At 51.6% G+C, this 23,566-nt stretch overlaps 1 long non-coding RNA gene across 1 annotated transcript; it reads right to left on the bottom strand.

The window, feature by feature from the left end:
• Positions 1 to 374: 374 nt before the first annotated feature.
• On the bottom strand, positions 375 to 20,055 carry LOC140391766 (uncharacterized). Its single transcript, XR_011935169.1, has 3 exons — positions 19,982 to 20,055; positions 11,274 to 11,334; positions 375 to 448 (listed from the first exon to the last, which is right to left on the bottom strand). It is a non-coding gene; the product is annotated as an uncharacterized lncRNA (long non-coding RNA).
• Positions 20,056 to 23,566: the final 3,511 nt, after the last annotated feature.

Here is a 23,566-nt window from a genome sequence, read left to right on the forward strand (position 1 = left end):
TTTGGGTAGAAGTTGCACATGAATTTTCATGGTAGAAACAAAAATCGCATTGTAAATGTAAGCTTCCCCTGAGCCCATGACATTGCGGGTTGCATTTGAGAACCAGGCTCTATAGATCTGTCTGTTAACTAAAAAAAATGTCCATGCTGTGGCTGGATTGAGATATTTTGCAAGAATTACATACCTTGTCAAGTTGATTGCTTCTAATATGCTGCAGGATTTCCTGGCAGTGGTTATAATATGAATCTGCAACTACAGAAAACTAAAATACCAGATAAATTGTCAAGACACATTTGTTGACACAAATACAAGGGAAACGATTTTGATTGGATGGATAAGTATAAATAACATGTATACTTGCCATTTGAGTAGAATATTTCTTTTCTAATTCTTGCTCCCAGGTGGTAAACCGTGTTAATTCACAGGTAGAGCCACAAGAACTTTCTGTCTTTATTATTAATAATAATGATATTAGTGACATTTAGTAGTTCATATATGTTGAGAAATATTGTTAGAATCAATTAAAACTGCTGAAGAACTTCCTTCATATATATAAGTATTTTAAACATTTGTTCAAGGGATGTGGGTGTTGTGTTGCTGACTCGGCCAGCATTTATTGCCCATCCCTAATTGCCCTGAAGGAGGTTGTGGTCAGCTGTCTCCCTGAACTGCTGCAGTCCAAAGGTGTAGGAACACCCACAGTGCTGTTAGGGAGGGAGTTACAGGATTTTGGCCCAGCAACAGTGAGGGAACACAATTATACAAATGTAATGCATAGCAGAGATAACTGATTTATCACAACTGGTGACCACCAAAAGATTTGATTGAACCAATGCAAAGTGCTGGATTATATTTCATGGTCACGTAAACAATGAGTTAATACAATTGTCAGGAAAGGGTTAAGAGACTGGCTGCAAGTTCACAGCAGTGTTTGTTATGTGGAAACTGGATGGGTGTGGTATTTGCTAATTACATTGATACTTGTTAATTGCAGTGATAGGGCTGAATTGAATAGGACAATTTACATTGAAACAGAAACAGTTAATTTCGAAAATGATTGAAAGCCATACAGATAATCACAGTGGGGCAGGAAGAAATCTTACATGGCTAAGACAATGGAAGACAATTTAGGAGTATGCTACCCCATCAACAGGTAACCATTCACCCAACTAACTAATCTGCGTGCAGAAGAGGGTGGGCGCCAGAATTATTTCAAAAACTGTATTCTATGTGTGGTACCCTCAATAACGACGCTTAGAGTGTAAACGGTAAGGAAGGCTTTAATAAACTAAGAACTAGACTGGTGCCGAGACGTGTGCTAACAGCTACGCCGCCCACAAGGCGGCCCCTTATACACGGCTCTCAGATGGGCGGAGCCAGAGGCGGAGTTCCCCAGGGTTCCAAGCCCGGTCTTCAAGGGGACATCACCTTACATGATGACAAGAGTACAGTGTTACAGTAACCGTTCATCACATTCACCCCCTGTTTAAAAAAAGAGTACGGCGGGGGTGAAGTGCCATCATAAGTCCATCCGTCTCGGTGGCCAGATCGTCCTCATCGACCTCCTCAGTTTGGGCGGTGGTGCGGCGGACACGGATGTCTTGGTTGAGGGTACTTCCGGGAGCACGGCAGTCGGAGCTTCAGTCCGGGTCAGGGCAGGGGAACGGGGTGCCGGGAGAATAGGCGGGGCTGGGGGTAGCAATGCCGGCGCCGGCGGGTGTGTAAAGTGGGGGCGCTAGGGGGCGCGCGCAGTAGGTGCTCATCAACGGGGAGTGGGGCCGGGAGGTGGTGTGTTGTAGGGGGTGCCGGGTCCTGCAGGTGAGCGGCGCGGGAAAGGGCATCTGTATTGGGGATCCAGCGGGTGCCGGATCCCAGAGGGAAACCGTATCTTGCCTGCCGTCGGGGTACTCGACGTAGGCGTAACTGGGGTTGGCGTGGAATAATCGGACCTTTTCGACGAGGGGGTCCGTTTTATGGCTCCTTGTGTGCCTCCGGAGAAGAACAGGTCCCGGAGCCGTCAGCCAAGGTGGAAGCGAGACCTCAGAGGTAGACTTCCGTTTCAGGATGGATAAAGCTCTCCGTGCTCCCGGAGTCGAAGAGGCATGCAGTGTCGCGCCCGTTGACCTGGACCTGCATCATAGAGTTCTGCAGGCGTTTTGGCCGAGTTTGGTCGAGGGTGATCACTCCCACTCGCGGGTAGTCTGAGTCCTCAGCCAACTCGGACTCGTAAAATGGCTGCCGCCGTCGGCTGCACGTGTCGGGTCGAGAAGGTGGCCGCCGACAAGATGTCCGCTCCCATTATTCGCACAAGGCTGATGACGCATTAGAAGGGGGCATGTCGGGTCAGTGCGCAGCCGCATTGCGAGGCCTGCGGGCTTGAGAGCCTGATTTTCAGGCCGGCTGTTCTTTGTTCTTCTGGCCCCTGGGTCTGGCCAGGCAGACCCTCACAAAATGCTCCTTCTTTTGCAGTCGCTGCAGATCGCGGAGTGGGCTGGGCAGCGTGAGCATGGGTGCTGGCCCTGCCCACAGACGTAGCACGGTGTGCCCCCATGATGAGCGGGTCACCGCGTGGCGCAGGCCTGTAATATGGCTGAGTCTGAGGAAGTCCGGGGGGGGTTCGCAGAGTCCGCGGGGTACGTACCCAAGTTATGTCGGGCCACCTCCAGCGAGGAGGCGAGCGTTAGCGTGTCCTGGAGGTCTTATGCCCCATTTTCGAGCAGCCGCTGCCAGATGTAGGTCGAGCGGATGCCAGACACGTAAGCGTCTCTGATGTGCAGGTTCATATGGATTTCCCCTGTCACATCCTGGTGGTCACAGTCCCTGGCAAGTGCGGTGAGTTTTTCAACAAATTCGTCTAGCGATTTCCCCCGAGTGCTGCCGGCAGGTAGAGAGCAGATGCCTGGTGTGCACCTCGTTGATAGGCTTGACAAACCGCTTGCGGAGTAGCTCGACTGCCTCTTCTTAAGTCGTCGCCTTTTCGAGCGTGGCGGAGATTCTGTGACTCACCCGGGCGTGGAGTAGACGCAACTTGCGCGGCCCCAAGATGGGAGTCTCTGAGGAGTCCAGGTAAGCCTCGAAGCATCGGAGCCAGTATTTAAACATTTCCTTTGCCTCCGGTGTCCGTGCTTTCAGGTTAAGCTTCTCTGGTTTTAGGCCTGCGCCCACCCTGATGTAGTTTAGTTTGTTAAATTGTGGTACCCTCAATAACGACGCTTAGAGTGTAAACGGCAAAGAAGGCTTTAATAAACTAAGAACTAGACTGGTGCCGAGACATGTGCTAACAGCTACGCCGCCCACAAGGCGGACCCTTATATACGGCTCCCAGATGGGCGGAGCCGGAGGCGGAGTTCCCCAGGGTTCCAAGCCCGGTCTTAAAGGGGACATCACCTTACATAATGACAAGGGTACAGTGTTACAGTAACCGTTCATCACACTATGTAAACCCCTGAAAAGTCCTACACAGGAGTATTTAGGAAAGAAGACAGGAAATACATATCGAGGGGAGCACTCAAGGGAAGAAGACAGAAGACATTACTGACAGGAAAATTCCCAGGAAATCAAGCAGGAAGATCGCAATCTCAGTCAAAGTTCTCCCTAAACAACGTGCAGTCATCTCAAATTGATAGCTAACTGTATGTTGTACATAAAAGTGCTTTGTTTAAAATGCATAGTAAAGTTGGATTTATTGTGGGTTTGTGTCAATCTTAATTCTCGCTCTTGAACTTAAGAAAAGAGATAAAAGCACCTACAAAGTCTTAGAAATAATTGCAGAGGTTCTTCATTTTGAGGTGGAAACCTGGTAGGATGGGATCTGCCCGCCATTTCTAATCTATACCAAATCCAATTTATTTCAAGGATTATGAGTCATTTGTTAAACATTACAGAAGTCTCACCGCCAAGAGGTAGAGTGTGAAAGTGGAAAGTCCCAGTGGTGTTGCTGAAGGGATGTCACTGCAGCACAAGAGGAGGGGATCTTCAAGAGAAACGGCCTGAGCATCTGAGCAGTTTGTTCACTAAAGACCTCAGCATGTATTCAAGGTATGATTGCTACAAAGCCCTTCCCTCTATAGGGTCATATTAAGGTCATTCCTGGTGCCATAGCCATCCTTCACATGCTTAGCGGGATGGGTAGAGGGAAAATTCTCAGGAGACCAGGACCCTGTCTCATTTGCATGTGGTAGTGAGGTAGTGATAAGTCTCACTTTTCCACAATCGCACCCAATTCCAGGATGGATCGCATAAGAGAAATCCTCCCAAAATGTTGGAATTAGTCATGTGAAGCTATGGGATAATTATAGGTACATTGGAGACTAGGGGCGAAATTCCCCGTTATCGGCGGAAAGTCCGCCGATCGGCGCAAAAAACGGCGCAAATCCGACTTGCGTCACGTCGGAAAAATGGGTCGATAGTCTCCGGCCCGAAATGGGCTAGCAGCGATGTAACGGGATCCGCGCTTGCGCAGTGGTTCACGCTGTGCAGCGTCATACGCGCTGCACGGCGTGACAGCTCATAAGGCCGCGCTGCTCCCTCCCACCCGACCGCAACACCCGACCGCAACACCCGACTGGATGGCTGGCCGTCGCTCAGCCCCGAGGTTCGAGTCACGCGATGTGGAGGCGCTCCTGGACGCGGTGGAGCAGAGGAGGGACGCCCTGTATCCCGGGCACGGCCGCAGAGTTGCCCCACGCCACAGCCGGCGTCTGTGGAGGGAAGTGGCAGAGGCCGTCACCGCTGTGGCCCTGACACCACGGACAGGCACCCAATGCCACAAGAAGGTGAACGACCTCGTCAGAGCAGGCAGGGTGAGCCTCCCCCATATCCCCCCTCCCCATATCCCCCCTCCCCCATATCCCCCTCTCCCCCATATCCCCCATATCCCCCCACCCCCATATACCCCATATCCCCCATATCCCCCCTCCCCCATATCCCCCCTCCCCCATATCCCCCATACCCCCACCTCCCCCATATCCCCCCTCCCCCATATCCCCCCAACCACATATCCCCCCTCCCCCATATCCCCCCTCCCCATATCCCCCTCCCCCATATCCCCCATATCCCCCTCCCCCATATCCCCCATATCCCCCCTCCCCCATATCCCCCTTCCCCCATATCCCCCCTCCCCCATATCCCCCCTCCCCCATATCCCCCTCCCCCATATCCCCCCTCCCCCATATCCCCCCTCCCCCATATCCCCCTTCCCCCATATCCCCCCTCCCCCATATCCCCCCCACCCCCATATACCCCATATCCCCCATATCCCCAAGTGAATCCAGCCCTAACCTTAACCTCTGCAATGCATGCGCAACCGATGGTATGCATTCATATACCTGCCTAACACTGTTGCCTTTTACCCCTGCCCCCCCCCCCCCCACAGGAGAAGCGCGCACACAACAATAGGGAGCATGTGAGGACTGGAGGAGGCCCCGCTGATGAGAGGCCACTGACCGTACACGAGGAAAGGGCCCTGGAACTGGCTGGCGGACCTGAGGACCGGGAGCTTGCTGATGCAGATGTCGGGGGCGTACTAGCGAGTGAGCCACCGACAGCCAGTCCCCATATCCCCCCTCCCCTATATCCCCCTCCCCCGTATCACCTGATCACTGCCTGATGTCTAACCATGCATGCTTCATTGTGTATCGCAGGACCAAACGTCCAGGCACCCATCCCCGCAGATGCAGACCGCCCGCAGGATGCCCCTCGGAGACCACAGGAGACGGAGAGACCCGCACCCTCCAGCATGCGACGCCCGCAGGATGCCCCTCGGAGACCACAGGAGACGGAGAGACCCGGACCCTCCAGCATGCGACGCCCGCAGGATGCCCCTCGGAGACCACAGGAGACGGAGAGACCCGCACCCTCCAGCATGCGACGCCCGCAGGATGCCCCTCGGAGACCACGGGAGACGGAGAGACCCGGACCCTCCAGCATGCGACGCCCGCAGGATGCCCCTCGGAGACCACAGGAGACGGAGAGACCCGCACCCTCCAGCATGCGACGCCCGAAGGATGCCCCTCGGAGACCACAAGAGACGGAGAGACCCGCACCCTCCAGCATGCGACGCCCGCAGGATGCCCCTCGCACACCACGGGAGACGGAGAGACCTGGAGCAACAGGGAGACGACACCCCCGTCACGTGCGGGAGCGACCACCCAGCGACGAGGGGGGCAGCCACAGGCCCCCGTCACATCCGAGCCAGGACACCACTACCCAGGACACCACCACCCAGGACACCACTACCCAGGACACCACTACCCAGGACACCCCTACCCGGGACAGCACTACCCAGGACACCCCTACCCGGGACAGCACTACCCAGGAAGACGAAATACCGGACAGTGACTCAGAGTGGATGGGTGGAGACGAACCCCCACCCCAAAGTGCCATGGACTCAGAGTGGGACGAAGAGCACGACACAACGCCATGCTGTCACCAACACCCTCCACCATCGCAGAAACACTCACCACGGTTGGGCACTTTAGTGATGAGGCGTCTGGTACACTCACTGGTGCGCACAACACAGCCGTCCCGGTACAGCAGGTGGAGGTAGGAGCAGCAGAGGGACCGGGCGGTCGGAGGGCAGCCCAGCCCAAGCGAACATCTGCCGCCCAGATGGATCCCGGGTTCCTGCAGTTACCACACCCACACATAGATCCGATGCAACCACCGACCCAGAGACGAGCGAAGAGGGTGACGGGCGGCTTGCGGCGGCTGCGGTCGCAGGTGGAGGAGTCCACCCGCGTCCAGGAGCTGGGAGTGGTGCCGGTCATGCGTGCCACCCAGGCTGACACCACACGGGTGGCGTCCGCGGTGGAGGCAATGGGTGCGACGGTGTCAGACATGGGGAACGGTTTGCGAGGCCTGGGGCCTTCCATGCAGGCGGCGTCTGTGGCCCAGGAAATGGCTGCCCTCTCTCAGGAGGCCATGAGCCAGTGCCAGCGCCAGATGGCAGAGGCACTCAACGCCATAGCCCAGTCTCTGCAGGCCATGGCCCAGTCTCAGCAGGCCATGGCCCAGTCTCTGCAGGCCAGCGCTGAGGGCATCGGTGCCAGTGGCCATGTGCGAGCCGGCGTCGCACTGTCACAGACAGGGTTTGCCAACCCCCTGGGCTCCATGGCTGCAAACCTGCAGACCCCTGTCGATACCAGCACGGGCCTCCAGGACTGGTAGCGCCAGATGTCGGGGGGGCGTCGGATGGCCAGTCCGTTCGCATCCCCCACCCATGTAGAGGCCTGGGGGCCATCGGGCACCCCGAGGGAGGAGGAGGTGGTGTGGTCCGTCCCGGCTCCCTCTGTAGGGAAGGTCCCAGTACACCGTGACACCTCAGACTCCACCCCCCTTCCGTCCCAGGTGCATCGGGTGGGCAACGGGCAGGACAGGCTGGCAGCTTGCCATCCCAGTCGCCCGGGCCGCAGCCTGGCCCATCTAGGCCAGGACGCCCCAGGAAACGGCCGCCAAAGGGATCCAGTGTCAGAGGGCAGGAATCACAGGAGTCCACCTCCAGTTCTGCTGTACCGTCTGGGGAACCACGTAGACGTAGTCAAAGGGCCCGTAAGGCCAAACAATTAGACACTGAGTAAGTTGGCACGGGTGCAGGGCACAGATGAGTTTTAGGGGCTAGGGCACGTGCATGAACTCCTTTGGTTATTAAAGTCAATGTTACACATACCGAAGCTGCCTTTGTGCTCTGTCCAAAGTGTGCGGGGGTGTCATGTACGTTGAGCGCAAGTGTGTGTGTGAGGGGTGGTCTTACCTCAGCCCCAGGTGAGTCTGCCCCCTTCCCCCTGGGCCGCCATCAACATCCCCCGGGGGTGTGGGTGGTCGGCTGTTGCCATGGTGTGCGGTCTGTGGCCATACTACCTGATTCCCACGCCCATCTAGTCAGTGAAGCGGGCGTCTATCAGTCTGTCCCGTGCCCGCTGGGCCTGCCGGTAACGGTGGACAGCCACCCGCCTGTGTCTACCCCGTCTGCCCTGACCATTGCCCCCATCCCCCTCATCTGGGGAGGACTGCGCCTCTTCCTGCTGCTCCTCCACTCCACCCTCCTCTTCCTGCGGCACATCGCCCCTCTTCTGGGCTATGTTGTGCAGGACGCAGCACACCACAATGATGCGGCCGACCCTATCTGACCGATACTGGAGGGCGCCCCCAGAGAGGTCCAGGCACCTGAAACGCATCTTCAGCACGCCAAAGCACCTCTCGATCACTCCCCTTGTCGCTACATGGGCATCATTGTAGCGGTTCTCCGCCTCATTGCGTGGCCTCCGTATAGGCGTCATCAGCCACGATCGCAATGGGTAGCCCCTGTCGCCCAGCAACCAGCCCCTCAGCCGGGGATGGCGTCCCTCGTACATGCCGGGGATGGATGACCGCGACAACACGAATGAGTCGTGTACACTGCCTGGGTGACGGGCGCAGACGTGCAGGATCATCATGCGGTGGTCGCAGACCACCTGTACGTTCATCGAATAGGTCCCCTTCCTATTAGTGAACACGGCCCTGTTATCTGCAGGTGGCCGCACGGCGACGTGCATCCCATCGATCGCGCCCTGGACCATGGGGAACCCGGCTACGGCAGAGAAGCCCACGGCCCGGGCATCTTGGCTGGCCCGGTCCACGGGGAAGTGGATGTAGCGGTGCGCCATGGCATATAGGGCATCTGTCACTGCCCGGATGCACCAGTGCACCGATGTCTGCGATATGCCGGACAGGTCCCCACTCGGTGCCTGGAATGACCCCGTTGCATCAAGGTTCAGGGCCACCGTAACCTTGACGGACACGGGGAGAGGGTGTCCCCCGCCAGTGCCACGCAGTGACAGGTGTGCCAGCAGGTGGCAGATGTGTGCCACGGTTTCCCGGCTCATCCGGAGTCTCCTCCTGCATTCCCGGTCCGTGAGGTCCTGGTATGACTGCCGGGGCCGGTACACTCGGGGCGCCCTCGGGTGCCTCCGTTGCCGTGGGGCCGCGACGTCCTCCTCCCCCCCCTCGTCCTGTCGGTCAGGTGTCCCTCCAGCCTGGGCGGCTGCCGCCTGCCCCTCTGCGGCAGCCTGCGCCGCCTCTCTGGCACGCTCCTCCTCCTCCTCCTCATCCAGGGCAACATAGACATGAGCGGCTGCCACCACGGCGGCCAACATCGCTGGATGATCTGAAAACATGACGGCCTGGTGGGGGGGAGGGGAACAACGACATGTCATCATTGCCCATATCCCCTCCTCCCCCCAGCCAGGTGGCATGGACCGCATGGGTCCAACTGTTGGAGGCTGGCACCTGGCCAGGTGGACCAACTCACTTGCCCTCCCATCCCCCTCCTCGGCACGGACCCCCCCCAACCTCCACCCCAGCACGGCACGGACCCCCCCCCCCCCAACCTCCACCCCGGCACGGCACGGACCACCCCCCCAACCTCCACCCCAGCACGGACCCCCCCCAACCTCCACCCCAGCACGGACCCCCCCCAACCTCCACCCCAGCATGGACCCCCCCCAACCTCCACCCCGGCACGGACCCCCTCCCGGCACTCCCCCGGAGCCCAGCCTACTCTAACCCCCCCCCCGCCGCACACACACACACACAACCCGAGACACACCTCTCCTCACGCAATCAGACTGCGGCCACGCCATTGCCTGCCCAGAGCCAACCCCCCAGGCCGTCACTCACCTCCACGCTGGTCGGCATGAGCCTGGAGCACCGGGTCACGCCGATGAAAAGGAGGTTTGATTCACGTCGACGTGAACGGTCATCACGTCAACGGGACTTCGGCCCATCCGGAAGGGAGAATATCGGCAGGCTGAAAATCGGCTGCCTTGCGCAGACCCGTGACATTCTCCGCGGCAGCGGCGCCATTAACGCCCCGCCGACTTTTCTCCCTTCAGAGACTTCGGCAACCGGCGGGGGCGGGATTCACGGCGGCCAACGGCCATTCTCCGACCCTCTGGGGGGTCGGAGAATGACGCCCATGGTTCTATTTTGTTTGATCCAAAAGAGGGTTAAAATAATGATTGTTGGATAAATATTTTTGGGTATTCTGTTGGGAAGGGGGCACCACTAAAACACAACAGGAGGTCCAATCAGCTGGAAATATTTTAAATTTTAATTTAAATAGTGATTTCATTATGGTAATTTACTAAATAGGTATTATCTTGAGCGGCCACTGGTTGCAGATAGCGTCAAGCAAACCAGTGACAATTATTTTGTCCGAGTAAAAATTCTTTCCCAATCTTAGAATTCTAATTGTGGGCCAGAACCTTCCCTTTGATTTCACTGGGACAATCATGGGCTTTATTTGAACTCTCCTGCTTGACAGAACACAATTAAAATTAGTGGGTAACTTGTGCACGCCTTTCCTGCCCCGTTGTGACCACCCAACATTGCCATCTGCTATTTCAATTATAGTTCTACGCAGGGTAGCAGTAATGGCATCCCCGTTATACCAAAACACCCTGGAACTGGTTTGTGTGTCAGAATAGCCAATTGGTAAGTTTTCAAAACAGTCTTTATGTTTTCTTGGACCAGTGAGTAGGTGTTTATCAGAACTGTTGAGGTTAATTGAAAATTTTAAAACGGAGATATTTGTAATTCAAAGGCACTAAGGGACATGGAAGGCAGATAAATTGAATTAAAATATAGTAGAGTGATGATGCAATTGAATGGTGGAATAGGCAATCTATGATGCTCTGCAATTTGGTGTGGCAGTCACAAATTACATTTGTGGACTTCATAGACATCCCATACTGCATAGGCTGCTTGTCATAACCTAGGACGACTATGTGAACTGTTGATGCTGGTGTGAAACGATCAAAGTTTAGTTGAGGGCAGATCCTGGAGCAGCAACTGGAAGAGATCTTAAGTTGGTCTGCCAGTCAGCAGGTTGCAACTTGTCAATTCCAATTAGACTTGTTCACTTATCTTCTGTACTCCATGGAAAGCTGCTTCCTGCAACTCACCACTGGCTCCTGCCCCTCTGAAAGCATCAATCTGAAATAGTTCAACTCATTGCTAGGTCAGACCATTTCTACGTTGTCCATTTCTGCAATATTTATATTGTTTTTAATAAATGTTATAGACAGTCAAAATGGTCTATTTATGGAAAGTTGTGCTAAGACTTGCACAACTTAATTCATTTGCAACTATTATACTTTGAGAGGCCAGCTTTAGGTCATCGCTCCATTATTGTTATAGCGTGATTTAATGGTCTGAAATGTACATTGTTCAAGCAGAACCTGGAGCTTATATATCTATAGATAGGTGAATACTTAAAATTAATCTTACTTACAAACCTTTCTGCACTTGTTATTGACAGTGAAGAAACTTTCTCCTTCCAAGCTGGAAAAATCTAAGCTATTATTCAGGAAAGAAAAGCATCTCAATATTGTGAATTCAAGAAAGGCTTGCAGGGTTTTCCAAAATGCTGCACGGCCTATAAAGTATTTTTGAATTCTAATTACTGATATCTAAGCAAGCATGGCAGCTAGTTTGTGCATAAAGGTAAATAGTCATCTAATATACTTAACATAAATGTTTTCCAGTGATAATGTTAAATGTAAGTAATGTAATTATTATTAGCAAATATGATTAGATTTAGTTAAGTTATGAATGTTTGCAGTCTCATTGCAAAGGTTCTTTAGCTATTGTAATTTCAAAGATTCAAGTGAATGTTCATTTTGAAACAATGTATACTAATATTGTTGCGGTTATAATAATACTTCTAATGGTGATAGGAATATGTTGGGTATGGTTCCAATGCCAGCATGTACAGATTCAAGTTTGAATATGAAGTATTCAATTCAGCTTGAAGTTGAAGAGCAAACAATAAAAGGGACGATATGAAACCAGTATAACAGGCCCCTAACACCAAACTACATGTGCCATGGGCCAGTAGTGTTGTCACTCTGCAGATCTAGGCCATTGACTGTGATTCATTCCTATGTTATCTTAGGTTTAACCTAATCAGTTTTCAAGCACACTTGGGCACAAATCCACCACTGGATTTTCAGGGTGTGCAATAGTATAGAATGTCTTTCGTTGCTAATTCAGCCATTTCACGCCATAGATGTGAGTTTGCCCAAGGAGCCTGATAAAATCTGGTGAGGCGATTGTGTTATTTTGACATTGAGCATTTTTGTGGCTGAAATTCCAAACTGTTTTTATCATACCAAATCCACCTTTGAAATGAAGATTGAGTGAAGAAACAAGCTACAGGAAGAGAGCAATTTAGGGGATTAGTTTTGGCCTGCTCCAGCAAAGAGCTAGGATAGGTTGCTGCCTTCCAGGAACTCTGTCCATGTAATTCAAAGGAAAATATGTAAATCCATTTTTTGGTGATTTTGCTTCTGTTGACAGATTGATAAACGGCATAATCATAAAACAGACTACCTTTGGATGATTGGGGAAGTATTCACCATTTATTTTGTCATACAGTTCCCCTGATGTCTCAGGGGTTGCGTCCCTCAGCCACCCTCCATGAACTTGTTTGGTTGCCTTTAGGGGTTTGAGAGGAATTTCCCAGAGTGTTTTTCCAAATTGGCGTCATGTTTATTTTCTTATTTTAATGCTCCTCCAAGGGAATTTTATGGCTGCATGGTTATGCAGTGCTGTGATGGGACATTGGACCTTTGTTCCCTATCCTTTATTTTACATTTTATTTCACTTTTGTATAACGGGGTCCTGGATTCCAAAACCAGAGGGTTATAAGCTTTACATATCAACTTTGCTAAGAGGAGGAAAAATGGAGTGTATAGAATTGAAAGTTTCCACCAAAGCAGGGCAGAAAACCTGGCAGCTTTGCTGAACAAAAATGCATTTCATACAGCTGGTTACAGAGCTGCATTAAGAAGCCAATAGAGAGATCTAAAAGTTATTATAGTCCGCTGATAAAATGGTTCCCCTCTTTTTCCACTGCTTGGTTGACAGTAATAGGTTTTATTTTAAGTATTTTTTTTTTTAATAAATATTTTATTGAAAATTTTTGGTCAACCAACACAGTACATTGTGCATCCTTTACACAATATTATAACAACACAAATAACAATGACCTATTTTCATAGATTTCATAGAATTTACAGTGCAGAAGGAGGCCATTCGGCCCATCGAGTCTGCACTGGCTCTTGGAAAGAGCACCCTACCCAATCCCACACCACCCTATCCCCATAACCCAGTAACCCCACTCAACCAACGCTAAGGGCAATTTTGGACACTAAGGGCAATTTAGCATGGCCAATCCACCTAACCTGCACATCTTTGGACTGTGGGAGGAAACCGGAGCACCCGGAGGAAACCCACGCACACACGGGGAGAACGTGCAGACTCCGCACAGACAGTGACCCAGCCGGGAATCGAACCTGGGACCCTGGAGCTGTGAAGCAATTGCGCTAACCGCTATGCTACCGTGCTGCCCCGAGCTATATAAACAAAAAACAAAAAATGAATAAATATTAAATAACAAAAATGAAAACTAGCCCTAATTGGCAACTGCCTTGTCACAAGTTACACCCCCCCCGCCCCTCCCCCCCCCCCCCCCCCAAATCCTGGGCTGCTGCTGCTGCCTTCTTTTTCCCCCCATCTATCTATCCGCAAGATATTCGACGAACGGTTGCCACCGCCTGGTGAACCCTTGAGCCGACCCCCTTAGGACGAACTTAATCCGCTCTAGCTTTATAAACCCTGCCATGTCATTTATCCAGGTCTCCACCCCCGGGGGCTTGGCTTCTTTCCACATTAGCAATATCCTGCGCCGGGCTACTAGGGACGCAAAGGCCAAAACATCGGCCTCTCTCGCCTCCTGCACTCCCGGCTCTTGTGCAACCCCAAATATAGCCAACCCCCAGCTTGGTTCGACCGGACCCCCACTACTTTTGAAAGCACCTTTGTCACCCCCATCCAAAACCCCTGTAGTGCCGGGCATGCCCAAAACATATGGGTATGATTCTCTGGGCTTCTCGAGCACCTCGCACACCTATCCTCCACCCCAAAAAATTTACTGAGCCGCGCTCCAGTCATATGCGCCCTGTGTAATACCTTAAACTGGATCAGGCTTAGCCTGGCACACGAGGACGACGAGTTTACCCTACTTAGGGCATCCGCCCACAGCCCCTCCTCGATCTCCTCCCCCAGCTCTTCTTCCCATTTCCCTTTTAGTTCATCCACCATAGTCTCCCCTTCGTCCCTCATTTCCCTATATATATCTGACACCTTACCATCCCCCACCCATGTCTTTGAGATCACTCTGTCCTGCACCTCTTGTGTCGGGAGCTGCGGAAATTCCCTCACCTGTTGCCTCGCAAAAGCCCTCAGTTGCATATACCTGAATGCATTCCCTTGGGGCAACCCATATTTCTCGGTCAGCGCTCCCAGACTCGCGAACTTCCCATCCACAAATAGATCTTTCAGTTGCGTTATTCCTGCTCTTTGCCACATTCCATATCCCCCATCCATTCCCCCCGGGGCAAACCTATGGTTGTTTCTTATCGGGGACCCCCCCAAGGCTCCAGTTTTTCCCCTATGCCGTCTCCACTGTCCCCAAATCTTCAGTGTAGCTACCACCACCGGGCTTGTGGTGTAGTTCCTCGGTGAGAACGGCAATGGGGCTGTCACCATAGCCTGCAGGCTAGTCCCCCTACAGGACGCCCTCTCTAATCTCTTCCACGCCGCACCCTCCTCCTCTCCCATCCACTTACTCACCATTGAAATATTAGCGGCCCAATAGTACTCACTTAGGCTCGGTAGTGCCAGCCCCCCCTATCCCTACTACGCTGTAAGAATCCCTTCCTCACTCTCGGAGTCTTCCCGGCCCAAACAAAACCCATGATGCTCTTTTCAATCCTTTTAAAAAAAGCCTTCGTGATCACCACCGGGAGGCACTGAAACACAAAGAGGAATCTCGGGAGGACCACCATCTTAACCGCCTGCACCCTCCCTGCCATTGACAGGGCTACCATATCCCATCTCTTGAAATCTTCCTCCATCTGTTCCACCAACCGCGTTAAATTTAACCTGTGCAATGTGCCCCAATTCTTAGCTATCTGGATACCCAGGTAATGAAAGTCTCTTGTTACCTTCCTCAACGGTAGGTCCTCTATTTCTCTACTCTGCTCCCCTGGATGCACCACAAACAGCTCACTCTTCCCCATGTTCAATTTATACCCTGAAAAATCCCCAAACTCCCCAAGTATCCGCATTATTTCTGGCATCCCCTCCGCCGGATCCGCCACATATAGTAGCAAATCGTCCGCATACAAAGATACCCGGTGTTCTTCTCCTCCCCTAAGTACTCCCCTCCACCTCTTGGAACCCCTCAGCGCTATCGCCAGGGGCTCAATCGCCAGTGCAAACAGTAATGGGGACAGAGGACATCCCTGCCTTGTCCCTCTATGGAGCCGAAAATATGCCGATCCCCGTCCATTCGTGACCACACTCGCCACTGGGGCCCTATACAATAGCTGAACCCATCTAACATACCCCTCTCCAAAACCAAATCTCCTCAACACCTCCCACAAATAATCCCATTCCACTCTATCAAATGCTTTCTCGGCATCCATCGCCACTACTATCTCCGTTTCACCCTCTGGTGGGGCCATCATCATTACCCCTAACAGCCTCCGTATATTCGTGTTCAGCTGTCTCCCCTTCACAAACCCAGTTTGGTCCTCGTGAACCACCCCCGGGACACATTCCTCTATTCTCATTGCCATTACCTTGGCCAGGACCTTGGCATCCACATTTAGGAGGGAAATTGGTCTGTAGGACCCGCATTGTAGCGGGTCCTTTTCCTTCTTTAAGAGAAGCGATATCGTTGCTTCAGACATAGTCGGGGGCAGTTGTCCCCTTTCCTTTGCCTCATTAAAGGTCCTCGTCAGTACCGGGACGAGCAAGTCCAAATATTTTCGATTGAATTCCACTGGGAATCCGTCCGGTCCCGGGGCCTTTCCCGTCTGCATGCTCCTAATTCCTTTCACCACTTCTTCTACCTCGATCTGTGCTCCCAGTCCCACCCTTTCCTGCTCTTTCACCTTGGGAATTTCCAGCCGATCCAAAAAGTCCATCATTCTCTCCCTCCCATCCGGGGGTTGAGCTTCATATAATTTTTTATAAAATGTCTTGAACACTTCATTCACTCTCTCCGCTCCCCGCTCCATCTCTCCTTCCTCGTCCCTCACTCCCCCTATTTCCCTCGCTGCTCCCCTTTTCCTCAATTGGTGTGCCAGCAATCTGCTCGCCTTCTCCCCATATTCATACTGTACACCCTGCGCCTTCCTCCATTGTGCCTCTGCAGTGCCTGTAGTCAGCAAGTCAAATTCCACATGCAGCCTTTGCCTTTCCCTGTATAATCCCTCCTCCGGTGCTTCCGCATATTGTCTGTCCACCCTCAAAAGTTCTTGCAGCAACCGCTCCCGTTCCTTACTCTCCTGCTTCCCTTTATGTGCCCTTATTGATATCAGCTCCCCCTAACCACCGCCTTCAACGCCTCCCAGACCACTCCCACCTGGACCTCCCCATTGTCATTGAGTTCCAAGTACTTTTCAATACATCCCCTCACCCTTAGACACACCCCCTCATCCGCCATTAGTCCCATGTCCATTCTCCAGGGTGGGCGCCCTCCTGTTTCCTCCCCTATCTCCAAGTCCACCCAGTGTGGGGCATGATCCGAAATGGCTATAGCCGTATACTCCGTTCCCCTCACCTTCGGGATCAATGCCCTACCCAGCACAAAAAAGTCTATGCGCGAATAGACTTTATGGACATAGGAGAAAAACGAGAACTCCTTACTCCTAGGTCTACTGAATCTCCACGGATCCACACCTCCCATCTGCTCCATAAAATCTTTAAGCACCTTGGCTGCTGCCGGCCTCCTTCCAGTCCTGGACTTCGACCTATCCAGCCCTGGTTCCAACACCGTGTTAAAGTCTCCCCCCATTATCAGCTTTCCCGTCTCTAGGTCCGGAATGCGTCCTAGCATCCGCCTCATAAAATTGGCATCATCCCAGTTCGGGGCATACACGTTTACCAAAACCACCGTCTCTCCCTGTAGTTTGCCACTCACCATCACGTATCTGCCCCCGTTATCCGCCACTATAGTCTTTGCCTCGAACATTACCCGCTTCCCCACTAATATAGCCACCCCCCTGTTTTTCGCATCTAGCCCCGAATGGAACACCTGCCCCACCCATCCTTTGCGCAGCCTAACCTGGTCTATCAGTTTCAGGTGCGTTTCCTGTAACATAACCACATCTGCTTTAAGTTTCTTAAGGTGTGCGAGAACCCGTGCCCTCTTTATCGGCCCGTTGAGCCCTCTCACGTTCCACGTGATCAGCCGAGTTGGGGGGCTTCCCACCCCCCCCTTCCCACCCCCCCCTTCCCACCCCCCCCCCCTTGCCGATTAGCCATCATCTTTTTCCAGCTTCTCACCCAGTTCCCACGCAGCTGTATCTCCCCCAGGCGGTGCCCCCCCGCCCATCCTCTCCCGTACCCGCTCCCCCCTTTCCCCAGCAGCAGCAACCCAGTAATTCCCCCCTCCCACCCCCCCCGCTAGACCCCCCGCTAGCGTAATTACTCCCCCCATGTTGCTCCCAGAAGTCAGCAAACTCTGGCTGACCTCGGCTTCCCCCCGTGACCACGGCTCGCACCGTGCGACGCCCCCTCCTTCCTGCTTCTCTATTCCCGCCATAATTATCATAGCGCGGGAGCCAAGTCCGCGCTTCTCCCTTGGCCCCGCCCCCCATGGCCAACGCCCCATCTCCTCTCCCTCCCCACCTCCCCCCATCACCACCTGTGGGAGAGAGAAAAGTTACCACACCGCAGGATTAGAACATAAAACCCCTCTTCGCCCCCCACATTCGCCCCACCACTTTGTCCAAACGTTCTTTTTAATAATCCACTCATTCCAGTTTTTCTTCTACAATAAAAGTCCACGCTTCATCCGCCGTCTCAAAGTAGTGGTGCCTCCCTTGATATGTGACCCACAGTCTTGCCGGTTGCAGCATTCCAAATTTTATCTTCCTTTTATGAAGCACCGCCTTGGCCCGATTAAAGCTCGCCCTCCTTCTCGCCACCTCCGCACTCCAGTCTTGATAAACGCGGATCACCGCGTTCTCCCATTTACTGCTCCGAGTTTTCTTCGCCCATCTAAGGACCATTTCTCTATCCTTAAAACGGAGGAATCTCACCACTATGGCTCTGGGAGTTTCTCCTGCTCTCGGTCCTCGCGCCATAACTCGGTATGCTCCCTCCACCTCCAACAGACCCGTCGGGGCCTCCGCTCCCATTAACGAGTGCAGCATCGTGCTCACATATGCCCCGACGTCCGCCCCCTCCACACCTTCAGGAAGACCAAGAATCCTCAGGTTGTTCCTCCTTGCGTTGTTTTCCAGTGCCTCCAACCTCTCCACACATCGTTTCTGATGTGCCTCCTGTATCTCCGTCTTCACCACCAGGCCCTGTATATCGTCCTCATTCTCGGCTGCCTTCGCCTTCACGACCCGAAGCTCCTGCTCCTGGGTCTTTTGTTCCTCCTTTAGCCCTTCGATCGCCTGTAGTATCGGGGCCAACAGCTCTTTCTTCATTTCCTTTTTTATCTCTTCCACGCAGCATTTCAAGAACTCTTGTTGTTCAGGGCCCCATGTGAAACTGCCACCTTCCGACGCCATCTTGGTTTTTGCTTGCCTTCCTTGCCGCTGTTCCAAAGGATCCGCTGCAATCCGGCCACTTTCCTCTCCTTTTTCCATCCGTGTCCAGGGGGAATTCCCTTCTGGTTTACCGCACGGTGTTTTTAGCCGTTAAAATTGCCGTTGGGGCTCCTATCAAGAGCCCAAAAGTCCGTTCCACCGGGAGCTGCCGAAACGTGCGACTTAGCTGGTCATCGCCGCACCCGGAAGTCTCTATTTTAAGTATTTTATTGCCAATTCAATGAGTGTTTAAATGTTTAAGTGCTATGAGTGTAAATGATACACCTGGAGAGGTTTTCTTGTAGCTTTTTAAAGAAAAGGAAATAGTATTTATTGTCCTTACACCCAATGTAAATGAAGTAATAAAAAACGCTCCAACTCTCACTCACACATGCATTCAAGTGTGCACACACATGTGCACAATTAAGTTACAAAGTGGAAGAGTAAGTTGAATTGTTTGAGTCCAAAAAAGGCAGTTGTTATTGAATATTATAGGTTGATCACTTGGGTGGTTTCAGGTTGGGCCCAATGGGTCTTTACAGATTCTGTGTCGAGACAATTTAAAGATGATAACAGACACTTTTTTATCATTTCTTCTGGAGTTAGCAGCAGATTCTTTAAGGCACTGCCCATGGCATCTGGCTGGCCAAACAACAGTTGGGCACTCGCATGCAGGATGGCTGGAGCGACAGGCTGTCCACTCAGTGTCTTTCTGGTCTCATACTCAGACTGTCTCTGTTCTTCTTCTGACTGGCTTTGTGAAAAGCATTTCTTGCAACACGAAGAGTGTTGGCTCATCACAGGATCTCCCCTCACAAGCTGACCAGTTATGTAAGCATGGTCAGAGCAAGTTGATTCCAGGTCCATTGTTTAGAAATTATTAGATTATGGCTGGAGGAGTTCCCTTCTCTGCCAGGGTTCATCGTCCAAAGTGATTGAATCTATGTTTTGTTTCACACCAGGTTGAATATACAGGTGATGTCTAGATGTTTTGGAGATGGGTCATTCACAGTAATCAAAGTTGGTTGTCTTTAGTGGACTACTAGACAGCCTGACTCTGTCATTTATGAGGTACAATTGTTTGCCCATCTTAGAAGTTGTAATTTTGTCATTTCAAAAGTCGTTGTTCTCTCTTTTCACTTAGCTGAGATTTCAACCCACTCAATAGATAAAGTAAATTTTGATATAGAACATGGATTTATCAGAGATGAAAGAAATATAACTTACCAATTTGAAGCCCTCATTAAATGCACAAATGATTTTCTTAATATCTAAATTCATGCAAACATATATCTAGTTATCCACTTAATAAATGAGCATTATTTTACCTTTCAAATTGTTTATTGGTCATGAGAGATGAGTATCGACCATATAGGTGAGAATGTGGTCTCACACGTATACCTTCATAGTGATATCTATAAAAACGATAATTTTCTTAAAACAACACCATTTTACTCAAAAAATTTGAAATAACATGCTGTACTGCTTTTAAAATATATTGTTGTGTTTTATATAAGGTATATAGGATACAGGACAGTGTTTACTCAAAATTCCAAATAAATAGTTTAAAGTTATAGAATCATGGAATTTACATTGCAGAAGGAGGCCACTCGGCCCATCGAATCTGCACCAGCCTTTGGAAAGAGCGTCCCACTTAAGCCCACACCTTCACCCCATCCCCGTAACCCCACCTAACCTTTTTGGACACTAAAGGCAATTTATCATGGCCAATCCACCTAACCTTCACATCTTTGGACTGTGGGAGGAAACCGGAGCACCCGGATGAAACGCACGCAGACACGGGGAGAACGTGCAGACTCCGCACAGACAGTGACCCAAGCCGGGAATCGAACCTGGGACCCTGGAGCTGTGAAGCACCAGTGCTAACCACTGTGCTACCGTGCCACCCCACTGTGCTACCATGCCAGACAAAATCAAAATAAGTAAATAATTCTGTGGCAGAGTTTTATGACAGCTGCTTTTCAGCCACCATGACACCATGAGTCTAGTGTGCTACCTATTCACATAGAAATAATGAGCTGCCACATAAAATGTGATAGAGCAGAACGCTGGTGTGCTCATCTAGGTGCGACACCAGTAGCTCCAACTCAGTATCCTATTTCCAATAGTCCCACACATTACTTTCCCTCTGTTACTTATGGTTCCAGAGTCCCCTTGATCACAATGCAAAAATAAAAGCCGCTACAAAATAAACTCTCCATACTAAATTTATAAATGACATTATACTACACTACGTACAAAAGTAATTACCCATTGCATTCCCTCAGTGGCTGTCCTCTGTATGCCTTTGCTTGGCCTAGTGCTGCCAGGGGCTGGTTTAGCACAGTGGGCTAAATAGCTGGCTTGCAATGCAGAACAATGCCAGCAACGTGGGCTAAATTCCCGTACCGGCCTCCCCGAACAGGCGCTGGAATGTGGCGACTAGGCGCTTTTCACAGTAACTTCATTGAAGCCTACTTGTGACAATAAGCAATTATTATTATATAGCCCTACTGCAGCGGCTGCAGCATGGCTGGTGGAAGGCTGTGGAGTTTCAGTAAAGGAGATTGCAGATGAGACATAACACACAAGACATAGGAGCAGAATTAGGCCACTCGGCCCATTGAGTCTGCTCCGCCATTCAATCATGGCTGATGTTTTCTAATCCCCATTCTCCTGCCTTCTCTCCATAATCCCTGATCCCCTTATTAATCAAGAGCCTATCTATCTCTGTCTTATAAACACTCAGTGAATTGGCCACCACAGCCTTCTGCGGCAAAGGTGGCCTTGGAGGACAGCCTTCTGCAGCTCTAGAAACCTGGCTGCTGACTGAACCACCTCAGCATGGGTGACAGCAAGGTCACTGGCACAGTAGCAAAGGTGGGAGGATGAATGCTGTTATCCTGAAAGAGGAGAATAGGTTTGACCTCCATGGAGCCATTGCAACTCCTTCAGATTAGGGCCTCGGCAATCATAGTAGTCTGTTAGAAGTCAGATTTATAGACTGCTGTGATTCTCTGCAAACCCATTTACACTGGAATCCATAGCCATGAGGAATGCAGTCTGGCCTTGCATGGCAGCAAGCTGACCTTGCATGAGAAGAGCCTGACCTTGCACAACATAATCATAAGATATAGGAGCAGAATTAGGCCATTCGGCCCATCGAGCCTGCTCCGCCATTCTATCATGGCTGATATGTTCCTCATCTGATTTATCACACCTGTGCTAACCTTGTCCTCTGCCCTGCCTGGAAGCCACTCATGCCTGACGGTTTACCTCTATGTTATTCTCTAAATTACACTCAAAGTTAGTATCTGAGCTCATGGCCCCCATCTGCGGCAATCACAGATTCCCCCAACCATGCTAGATACCACCTTCAAAAGATGGAGGCGGGACGGGGGCACATTGATGGTCAGGGACTTCTACGTAGGGCACAGACTGGCGACACTGGACGAACTGACGAGGAAGTGGAAATGAGCAAAAGGACAGGAATTGAGACACCTCCAAATAAAACACTTCCTCCGCAAAGAGACAGTAGGTACCCCAGGGCCCCAGAAAACACACTAGAGGACCTGATAGGCACAAGTAACGAGAAGGGGGGCCATGTGGGAAAATATACGGACAGCTACTGGACAGAGCTCTGGGTGAGACCAGACAAAAGTGGAAGGACGAACTAGGGACAGAGGTGGGATGGGGACTCTGGAGTGAAGTACCGAGCAAGGCGAACTCCAGTTCCTCCTGCGCAAGGCTAAGCCTAATGCAGCTCAAAGTGGTGCACAGAGCGCACCCGACCAGAACCCGAATGAGCAGGTTCTTCCCGGAGGTGGAGGACAAATGTGAGTGGTGCCAGAGGGGCCCGGCCAAACACACCCACATGTTTTGGGCTTGCCCCAAGTTTGCTGGGTTCTGGACAGCCTTCTCTGAGACAATGTCCAAGGTTGTGCGGGGAAGGGTGAAGTCATGCCCAATCGTGGAAATCTTCAGGGTATTGGAGCAGTCAGAGTTACACATGGGGAAGGGGGCCAACGCCCTTGCTTTCGCTTCCCTAATCACATGCCGGAGAATCCTGCTCGGCTGGCGATCGGCAGCACCACCCAAAGCTGCAGACTGGCTCGCTGACCTCTTGGAATTTCTCCACCCGAAGAAGATTAAGTACGCCATCCGAGGGTCAGAGGAAGGCTTCCTGCACACCTGGGGGCAGTTCATTGGCCTGTTGCAAAACCTGTTCGAGGCCAGCAGTGAGGAGTAAGCTAAGGGGGAAAAAAAAGATAGATGGGGAACCATAGGACTGCGCAACCCGAGGGGGGGGGGGGAAGGTGGGGAAACCACAAGAGAAGAGGAAGGGTGCTGAAGCCAATGGGGGCGGGTGGAAGGGGGGAGGAAGGGGAGGAAGGAGGGGGTAGGGGGGGGGGGGGGGAATCATAGACCGATCCAGGGGGCAACAAAATGTACATAGAGTAAGTTAAATGAAGGACAAAACAAACCTCTGTAAAATAAAGTAAATTAGTGCGGGCAAGAAAAATGTAATGTATATACACAGCAACTGTTTATAAATATGAGAAAAGCCAATAAAAAGAGTTTTTTAAAAAAGTTAGTATCTGAGCTGATGACAGCATGCATGAAATAAAGTAACAGTGTGTATTCGTGACTGTTGCTCCACTTTGTGGCCAGATTGCAGTTCTTGGGTATCTGAAAACAGCACAAGGGTGAAATGGTAAGAGGGAAGGGTGAAAGTAAAAAGGTGCATGCTTACACCATCTGCAGCTTGTAATTTAGAACAGAGTGTGGAATGAGGAGGAGGAGGTGGGATGTGAGGAGGATCAGGTTTGAGGATACCATCATAATTGGTTTTAGCCCCTCTTCTAGCAACGGAGTTAGCAGCGAGTGCCCCAGTAATGGACCAATAACATCTC

Source organism: Scyliorhinus torazame, chromosome 15 (genome assembly GCF_047496885.1).
Source record: "Scyliorhinus torazame isolate Kashiwa2021f chromosome 15, sScyTor2.1, whole genome shotgun sequence".
NCBI classification, from domain to species: domain Eukaryota; kingdom Metazoa; phylum Chordata; class Chondrichthyes; order Carcharhiniformes; family Scyliorhinidae; genus Scyliorhinus; species Scyliorhinus torazame.